The sequence below is a fragment of the Amphiprion ocellaris genome, chromosome 8 (genome assembly GCF_022539595.1).
Source record: "Amphiprion ocellaris isolate individual 3 ecotype Okinawa chromosome 8, ASM2253959v1, whole genome shotgun sequence".
Taxonomy (NCBI): Eukaryota; Metazoa; Chordata; class Actinopteri; family Pomacentridae; genus Amphiprion; species Amphiprion ocellaris.
This window is the reverse complement of record NC_072773.1, coordinates 18442663-18452678: the sequence shown is the minus strand read 5'-3', so window position 1 is coordinate 18452678 and position 10016 is coordinate 18442663. Positions and strand designations below refer to the sequence as shown.

Below are 10016 nucleotides of genomic sequence, written 5' to 3'. Positions count from 1 at the left end.
AGTAGTTGACATTTTGCGCCGACACTTTGGTGAGTTCAGTACAAGCGTGAGGCAGCTAGCCGTTATGCTAAACTGTAGTATTGTTTACCGAGTTGACTTGTGCTGAGTACATTAGCAAGCTAGCAGCGTTAGCCGAACGGTTAATCCACGTTTACTCGTGCTAATTGCGTTAGCCGACTAACAGACTGTTCTGAGTTGATAAAAATGCGAGACACACATGTTCTGTATACTGGTGTATTTGTAAGACTGTTTCATATTCAGTGTAATGTGAATGTTGTGTTGGTAAACGCTGCTCATGAGATAATATTAGTGCCTTATATGATCAGCAACACATTGTATTAGCTCCATGAAACTAATAGATTGGATGCTGGTTTGTCATGGATGGTTTGTGTTTTAATCCCCTTTCCTCATAAGCAGTTGTACAACTGAATTACAACTGACCAGTATGCTAATTTCTTTTTAGCTTCATTCTGTGGTCATTAATGTTGACAGGTTCGCTCGAAGCTTAAATGTAGTTTGACTCTGAAAATCTCGAAACACAGGATTTTTCTTCAGGCCTTCCAGAGAGTCCTAGAAGATTTGAGAACTTTGTATTTATCAGATGGTGAGCCTCAACCCATAGGGAATTGAAGCCCACACAGTTCTGTGGTCAGGATTTTCACATGCCCAACTGCTAACAGATCAACCAGGTGGTTGAGAACAGTGACATTTACAAACCTATTTATGTCTTTTTGCTGAATGTATCCTCTGGGTTTCATTGGGTTGTTAAGCCATCAAACCCCAGGTATTTTTGCAAAAAGTTTTGTGGCATGTCCATCATCTTTGGTATCCATCTTCTTGGCTCGTGCTGTATTTAAGATCTTCTCATAGTGGTTATTGTTACTGAACCCAATTTCACTAACTTCATGTAACCAGTGGCATGGGATGGTGCTCCACTATCGGCCTCTGATTGGGAGAGGAAGCAATAACTTGAGTTAAGTGATTGGGGAGGTGCTGAATATTTTATGTGGGAGGACAGAGAAAACACAATGCCTCAGTTGTCATGATTTGTGGTAAGACATTTGTTGGATGTTTAAGGGGTAGCTCGTTCCACAAAAGTTAAGGTGTGCCTTTTTAACAGCTGTATGTCTCTGGATGTTGCAGTATGGCCACACAACTTTTATGGGGGGTTTGATTTCTTGTTGTGTGTGAGATGTCGGTATAGCAGGTATGCAGGAATGTATTGCAGGTGAACATTTTTTAATCATTCATTTAATCGTTAATTTTGTATCTCTTGTTTGTGCTTTTCACAGTGACTGTTCAGATTTGTTTGCTGTAGTTAGCCTGCCCGGCCTTGCAGGGCCTGTAGATGAAAAGATCTGAGGGTGTGCCTTGTGAGAGTGGACTAACTCCTTTTATTCTTGTTTATTTATAGGCCTCCCTCAGGTCCCCCTCATCCCACCTCCCTTGCAATAGACCACAGCAGCAGTTAAATTAAGGCCCAAGAGGCAGACATCCTGCAGCAGACTGAAAAGGCAGAAAACCAGTTGCATGAATGAAATGAGAACATGAAGACTGCTCCCTAAAAAAAAATTCAAAGTTCTCAGCTGACCATGTATCAGGCAATGACAGAAATGTCAAGATGAGGGTGAGGCAGAGGACAAGGACGCAGGAAAGGTGGTCCTGCCTGCATCTACAGTCTGATCATCAGGTGTGTATGACTCTGACTTCTCCCTCTTGGCCTTTTCTTTCCTCAGTTGTTGTTGAGGAACGCACAACAGCTTAATAACTCATTTTACTCATCAGGCAAGAAAAGACTGGCAGAGCCATGAAGTCATAAAAGTTGTTTTCCACCACTATGGCTAACGCAGTGGCTGCCTGAGCTGGTTAAAGCGACAACAATACAACTAAATGATCACCATTCACTCACATGAAATTTTTGCTCGCACAATCGCAACAAGTGGCCGCATGTGTGATCATTTTGATTGCAGTCTTCAGCCCTATCTGTGCTGCCAGTGTGGACATTGATGCAAAGACTTCAGGCTCAGAAGATGACAGACTGTCTATCCAGCCATCACACCAAGAGCTGAAGGGGTGAAAGCAGAGGCCAGTTGTGGACCAGCCTATAAAGACATCGCATTGGGTGAGTCACAGTCAAACTGATGACAGTGTGATGTTTGCTATTGATTACAGTGAAGCCAAGGTTAATGTGTATAAAAAATGAAGTTCTTACATTTACTAAGTATGTCATCATGACTCACGTCATTTGCACACATACAATGCATACATGGAGCCAACTTTATGACTACAGATACTTCTCACTGCACAGCACATGTTTCAGTAGGCCCACATGAACATTTTGACGAAGCCTGGAAGAAAACATACTTTAGAAGTAAGACTTGAATACATTTCTGCCATTTTTTTGAAATTAACATCTCCTCGTGTCAAAGATCTGTAATGTTACATATATGTCACGCAAAAATGAAATCTAATTCATTTGTGTGTTACTATTTTGTGTATCTTGTGCTCCATATCAAGAGGCGTCATCCATCCATTAGCTGTTCCTGTTTTATCTCATAGAGGGCTGCAGGAGCTGGAGGACACCAGTCCATCACAGAGCTACACAAAGAAAGACAACTATTCATGCTCACACTCACACATTTAGAATTCTAGATTTACCTTCCATGCATGTTTGGATTGCAGGAAGAAGTTGGAGCATCTGCAGAGAACCCACCCAGGTCCAGAGAGAACATGAACTCCACACAGACAGAACCAGCAGGTTGGTGCTGTTAGCTGGTTGGTGCTGTTAGCTGACTGTGCTAATCGCTGCATCTGTGTCCATTTTTTTTCTTATAGGACGAAGAAACACTGAGAGGAACCCCAGGATGATCAAAAATGGAAGAATTATGCCAAGATGAGACGACAAAAAGCCCCAAACAGAAAAAGAAGAGTCAGACCAAGGAAAAGAAAGAAGAACGGCTTTGACTAATTCCAAAGGTAACCTTTCTGAATTGCAACGTCTCCATAGACACTGTTAAAGCTGTGAAAAGAGATAAGAGATAAAGTTCTTTATTTCTCCCCACGCCAGGGGAAATTTACATTGTTACAGCAGCTTATGTAACAGTAGACGTAGTGATAAGAATAAAATAATAATAGAACAATAGTAATAATATTTACATTATATACAAGGGTGAGAGATGAGGATAAAGTGGCTTAACAGAAAAAATAAAAATAAAGTTTAAAAGTGCAAAGATGAAATCTATGTTCAGACAAACTGTGTGACATCCTGATATCTTGAGTTATTACTCCAAATAAAAAGGTGGCTTTAAACAGTCTTCTGCATCATTTCGTTGTCTATTTGTTAACACTTGTAATAATTGTGTGTTTCACCTCAGCACAAACAGCTGGTGGAGAGGCTCTGCTACATTCCAGACGTCCCTCCTACTACCAATGCTTTCCAGTTCTTCCTGGGGGATCCTGAGGCATTCACAGGCCAGACAAGATATATAATGCCTCCTGTTTTGAGTCTACTCCGTGGTCTCCTCCAAGACGGACGTGCTTGGAAAACTTCCAAAGGAAGTCTCCCAGAAGGCATCCAAACCAGAAGTCCCAATCACCTCAAATGGCTCCTTTCGACGAAAAGGAGAAGTGACTCTACTCCAAGCTTCTTCTGGATGTCCAAGCTTTTCACCCTGTCTCTAAGACTGAGCCCCACAGAGTAAACTTGTTTGGACCGCTCATGCTTGCAGTCTCATTCTTTCGGTCACTACCCAGAGGTCATGACCAGTAGTGAGTGTTGGAATGTAGATGGACTGGTAAATTGCTTGGTGAAGCAACTCCCCCACAAACCTGCAAGGAGCATTCCACTGGTTTCCAGCAGAGAACCATGGCCTTGGAGGTGCTGACTCACTACCCAGTCACTTTACACTTGGCTGCAAACTGCTCCAGTGCATGCTAATAGTCATGGTCTGATGAAGCCAACAGTACCATGTCATCTGCAAAAAGCAGAAATGTGATTATGAGGTCCCCAAATCAGACACTCTCCTCCAGGCCTGGAGTGGCTAATCGGGAGGACCGGGACAATTCCCGGTGGGCTGGTCTGATGTTTGGGCCATGAGGGCAGGTGTTCACTCATGGCACTGGGTTGATCATTATGTCCCAGGGCCGCCTCTACCTCCACTGGCAACTCTTCTCTTTTTTCTACTTTTTCTTTTTTTTGCAGATGCACCCCGACGTAACACGTTCATGCACACGGTCAGTGGTGTTTGAAAGATGGAAATAGAAAGATGGAAATAGAAAGAGCAAGGGTGGCACAGAGACGGCAAGAATTAAAAAGAGGAAAGCTCTGGAAACAGACACAGCCAGATGTGCTGACATTAGAAACGTTGTCACTAAAACAAGCTCGTGGTTTGAAACGAGGACGATGAAACGGTTACAGCAAGATGTAGAACTTTGCAAACCGTTAATTATCAAGTCAGTGAATTGTGTGGCATTGTGGCATCTAACATAAAGTTATTTAATTTAAAGAATAGTATGATGCTGGGAAACTTTGTCTTATGAACACTTATTTGCGTGATATTTGATAATGTGATGTTGTAAAGAATAGTGTTGGAGATTTGCCCTTTAACTCATGTTCTCATATTTGTGAAATGTAAGTTGTCATGGAAGTGTTTCCTTGCAGAGGAAAAAGATTATGGTGTTGTTAGAAAGTGCAACACTTTTTATTTTATTTTTAAAATTTAATATTTAATATATTGACTTTAATTTCATTTTTAAGGTTTGGATATCTGTGAACAATTATTTGAACAGATTATAGATTCTGATATTGTTGTAAAGAATAATGTTGGAGATGTGCACTCATGTTGAAATAAATCCACATTGTGAAGCAACCCTCACTTACACTGAATTGGAAATATTTGAGAAAAATACACTGAATTACAAGGCTTTACAGAACAGAGTGCTATTGTAGACTCAACATGTAAGGTTATAATTACATGATTTTAATAGTAATAGGACCGGTCTGAGGCATGAAACTTCAGAGCTGAAAATGAGTTCCACTCTGGCCCTGCTCTCCTCACATCAGCTACTCCTTAATATCCTGTCCATGAACACCACAAACAGGATTAGAGACAAGGAGCAGCCCTGGCGATGTCCATCACCCACATCGCCAGGGTGTCTGACTTGCAAAGAAAGCAAATGCAGCTCTACATTTGGTTGTACAGGGACTGAATGGCTTGTAATAGTGAGCCCAGTATATCAAATTCCAATTTTTTTTATAACCTTCAAGTTTGAGCGATTCATCACTAACACCTCTCTCGAAATTAAATTTGTACTGGTTATTTAACAGAGCAACCTCTGAGTATATTTTTGTGAATTCTTTTTTCAGTCGTGGATGTCATATTTTGACCTTTGTCTAATCATGAATTTGTCTTATATGAATATATAATTCTTTGAGGTTGAAAAAAAAAATTGACAGAGGGGGGTAAAAATCCCCACCAAATTGAGACTCGACACCAGAGACATCCTGTTAATTAATCTGGCTGATACATTGAGTCCAAGACCTAATTTACATCCAGCAGAGACTGTGTCTGATAGCATGAATGTGAGTCAAACCTCACACATGAAGAAATAGCTCATTTTAATGAATGCCAGAACCTCTTGAGGTGGAAAAGTCATGTTAACTCACCATGGGAGATGTGGTTGGACAGCTAAGAAGATTAGTAAAAGCTCAGAGTTCAAATTTAAAGTAAAATACTGATTAAATAAAGTATGCAGTCAGACATACATTTCATTATTTTCCAGGGTTATTTTGAAAGGTTTATAGGTATTCAAGAGTGACAGGAATGGAATACCAGCAAGATTTTCCTAATAATGACTATCATAAGAGAAACGCAGGACCCCATTAAATGGCACACAGCAGATCAGATAGAGGCTTGGCTGCACAGATTGCTCTGAGAGGGGAGCTGTTATTTTGCACAGCTATAATCAAAGCCTTTGTGATCTGCAGACCTGCTGAGTTATAAGCTGACATCCCCTTAACACTGACAGCAGACGTTGACTTCTCACACTTGAAGTAGACGAACAGAGATGCAGAACAGAAGGAAAGAAACCGAGAGAGTGCAAGTGAGAAAAAGACTTTTGGCGTATTTGTGTTTTCCACCTTGAAATTCAAGTTTTTTTGATCACTGTCTGTTTCTGTGAAACCTAATCACAAAAACAAATGGGCTTCGCACAATGCAGAAAACAAGACAAACCAGTCTCACCGAGTTAATGAACCCTGACTAATCAGGTATTCAGTGCATCTAAGCCCTTTGACAAACTGGTCATATTCCGTGTTCAGCCTGGAGGGAATGGTTAATCCTCAACACTGACTTTGGTCTAATTGGAAATAAATTCAGATGTGTAGACTGAATGCAATACAAAGCACACACAGCTGTATTTAGGCAATAACATATCAGAGAAGTGACAAACAGGACTGGACATTTTAAAGAAGCACCCAAAAGGCTAATTTGACTAAATGATGACAACGTTGTTCGTTCATCATTATATATATGTGTCTATATATATATATATATATATATATATATATATATATATATATATATATATATATATATATGATAATGTGTGTGCATTACATGTCTTTGCATATCACATACACTCCCCAGCCCATGTTTCATCTGTCACATAGCAACAATGTGGTATCCGTAGCAACTGAATTAAACTTAAAACAAGGGATATTTATATCGCATCTTTGGCAACCAGAATTCTCTGAATAGAAACTGTTAATTTTGCAAAGCTAACTCTTGTGTTTGTCTTTGCACTATTTGAAGGACTGTCTCATGCTCTCAGATTAGTTCAGCTCCAGCACAACCACCACCACCACCACCAGGGCCACCAGTCGCAGGCCACACCTGCCGCCAAATCAGCAAAAGCCAAATCCACAGTGTCAACGTTCAGCAGGACTTGTACAAGCATGTACAAATAATGTTTTAATTACACAACTATCATATAAAAAAATCCAAACAAGTCATTTCAACCTTTGAGCTTCAGGGGATGCATCGAAATACAAATGTTTAAGTTCACTCTTCACAGTGTTAACATAGGTTGGCAATGCAATGTCACTGCAACGTCCACTCAGTAGCCGTTTCAGAGCTTTGGGTTGCAGCACGCAGTGTTTCTCAGCATATGGAGGCAAAGGTGTCCACATTTTGGCAACAATTAGCAAATGTTTTTTAAATTTCCATTACTGCAAATACATTGAAGACATTCTCCAGGCTAATTTATTTTTGGGGAAAAAAGTAGAAAAAGGTAGCTCTAGTGGGAGTGCATTCTTTAATAGACTTGCAGTAAGTATTTCACATGGTCATATTAATCCCCAAAACCTGAATAAACGAGGTTCCTGTAACTCAGTCGTCTTCAGCTCTGATCATCAGGATTCAGGAGGCAGCTATTTACTATGCTACTGCTTTGATAATTACATCCACCTTGTATCCTGGGAGTGAAATGCTCTGTTATTAGACAGCTAGAATGGAGGTCAGCAGGGCTCATAGTCCTACTGCTGCTCTAATCAGCCACAAAATGAGGAGGCTCTCCAAGGATGATGCAATTAACTAAGTAATATCCACATAATTGCATCAAAATAAAGTCTCATAATTCAGTATCTGTCCGTGTTTTTCTGAAAACACCTTCATTCTGACACAATATGCCTCAATATGCCTCTCACAGCTGATAGGGGCAGAAAAGGCCAAGTGCACTTGTTGCTGCATTTTGCTGAATGCGTCTTTGAACAACTGCTTCTTCAAAGGAGCTTCCCAGGTATATTTCTGAATGCACTCAGTTTCACTCACCAGAGTGACCTATCACGCCATTTTCAAGTGGATGTACAGTACATGTTTCTCATTTTCACAACTCCCCCAGAGATCAGATGACAGCATTTCCACAGGGATGAGTCTTGCTGCTGTCCACAAAGCCAAAGGTCATCAGCTGCTCACCGCCAGCATGATGAGAGCCTTAAAAACAGTTGGAATTCTCACTTTTTTGCGAAAGTGGTATCTTAACAGGAAAGAAATTTTTGCTGAGGAATTATGCATGAAAATAGGTCTGAAGCACCTCTGATATCTAAAGAACAAATGATTCTTCTGACAGCTGACATTATTAATTCACTTTTTGCATGATGAGACTAAAGCACTGATAAAGATTTGCAAACTAATTGCCACTACATTGCACAGACAAGATTACATGGGCAATGTATATATTGAAGGAAATTATTGTACCTATTTTTATATATGATAATTTGATGTGATGTGAATGGACCACACTTTGTGGTGTAAGTATAGCTTTGCTCATATATACACCACCAGTCAAAAGTTTGGACACACCTTCTCATTCAATGCTTTTTATTTATTTGTATTATTTTCTACATTGTAGATTAATACCGAAGATTAGCACTTCTTTTGTTCACAACATAATTCCATATGTATTGTTTTATAATGTTTATGTCTTCATATATATACAGTCAGACTAGGAGCAGACGGCATCATGAAGAGAAAAGCAGAATAGAAGTAACTGATAAGTAATCACTTCAGTGGAAAAATGAAAACAAGAGGCAATGGTTAGCAAAAGGTAAACTTGCACAAAAACAGTTGAGGGAATGTATTCTGAGAGTCAGAAACCATAATTATACTGTGGCTGTCCTCAGCACTCTCAAAATGTTATGCTGATTCACTATAATGATGCTTGAAAAATATTGTGCCCTCTGCTTCTCTGCCACAGTTGCTTTCATTGTACTTGACCTCAACTCTACTGCTTCAATGTCCAACTAATTTGTATGCACTATTTACAAAATAAAACAGCAAATCTTTTGAACCAAATGAAACATTAGATGACCCAAAAGGCTTTTGTCACTTTCTACTTTAAAGCAAGGGCTGATTGCAAAAGCTTGATCAGTGTTGGCCTTAATAGCAATCACATTAGTGACCTGCTGATTGTGAAGGAACAGCATAAACCACTGACCCCAACTGATGTGCAAGAGCATTTGGTTTGAAGAAGTCTGATTAGCCAAATGCTGTGCACCTGTCTGAGCTGATTAGTATTGTGAGAGCAGAGTTGCAGTCAAATAGTCTTTTTTGATCAGAAATGTTCCTAACTGAGTGAAACGCCCCAGAAGTATATCTAACTGGCAGGAGAGATAAAAGCTGGTCGAATTCTCTATATGGTACAGGAACATGCCTCACCGCCTCCTTTGTTTTCTCCTGCAGCATATGATGAACTGGTTCGTCCTTCACAAAAGGAAAGAAGATAATGCCCCTCCACAATGAGTTGCAGCAGCAACATCCAAAGTGACACACTACTGCAGACCTACATCAGCAACATCCACTATTGTATGATCAGTGTAAGGACCAATTTAGCGTGCAGACCAGTGTTGACTTTGAAAGGTGACAGTGGATGCACGCATTGCTGTTCATACTACAATAGGTACATGTTGGTCTGTTATGTGGATGGTAGTATTGTACCTGATATTGAGCAGAGGAAACCACAAAGACTCCTGTGGATGTTTCTGAAACACTGTGACTTGACTGCAGCACCGTGTGATTATTCCTGAGGTCTGCCGAGCACCTAGAGTGGACATAGCTCAGGATTTCTGGAGAATTTAGCACTTCAACTGTGACTGTCAATAGAAAGCATGTGCAAATCCAAACACCTCCAAAGTAACTATTTCCAATCATACCTCTTTTGTTACTCTGCCAAGGAATGCAGCGGAGTTATGTGACGATCAGCGTATGTTTGTCTGTGTCCAACATTACTCCAAAATGGAATAACGGATTTGGATGAAATTTTTAGGGAATGTCAGAAATGACACAAGGACCAAGTTGGCAGTGATGCGGCTTATAGTCTGGAACCACAAATTGTTGTAGATTTCTGTATCTTTGTCAGATAGCAGCATGGCGTCACTGTAACTATGACAACAAGTGAATGCTACGTCAGTTGCCTGCTGACAATCACGTGATTGTCAGCGGAATTATTGGGACTTATCT

At 40.3% G+C, this 10016-nt stretch overlaps 1 long non-coding RNA gene across 1 annotated transcript; it reads left to right on the top strand.

Annotated features, from left to right (window-relative positions):
* The first annotated feature begins 1710 nt into the window (after nt 1-1710).
* LOC111566227 (uncharacterized) lies at nt 1711-4868 on the top strand. Its single transcript, XR_002745981.3, has 3 exons — nt 1711-2122; nt 2683-2976; nt 3375-4868. It is a non-coding gene; the product is annotated as an uncharacterized LOC111566227 (long non-coding RNA).
* Nucleotides 4869-10016: the final 5148 nt, after the last annotated feature.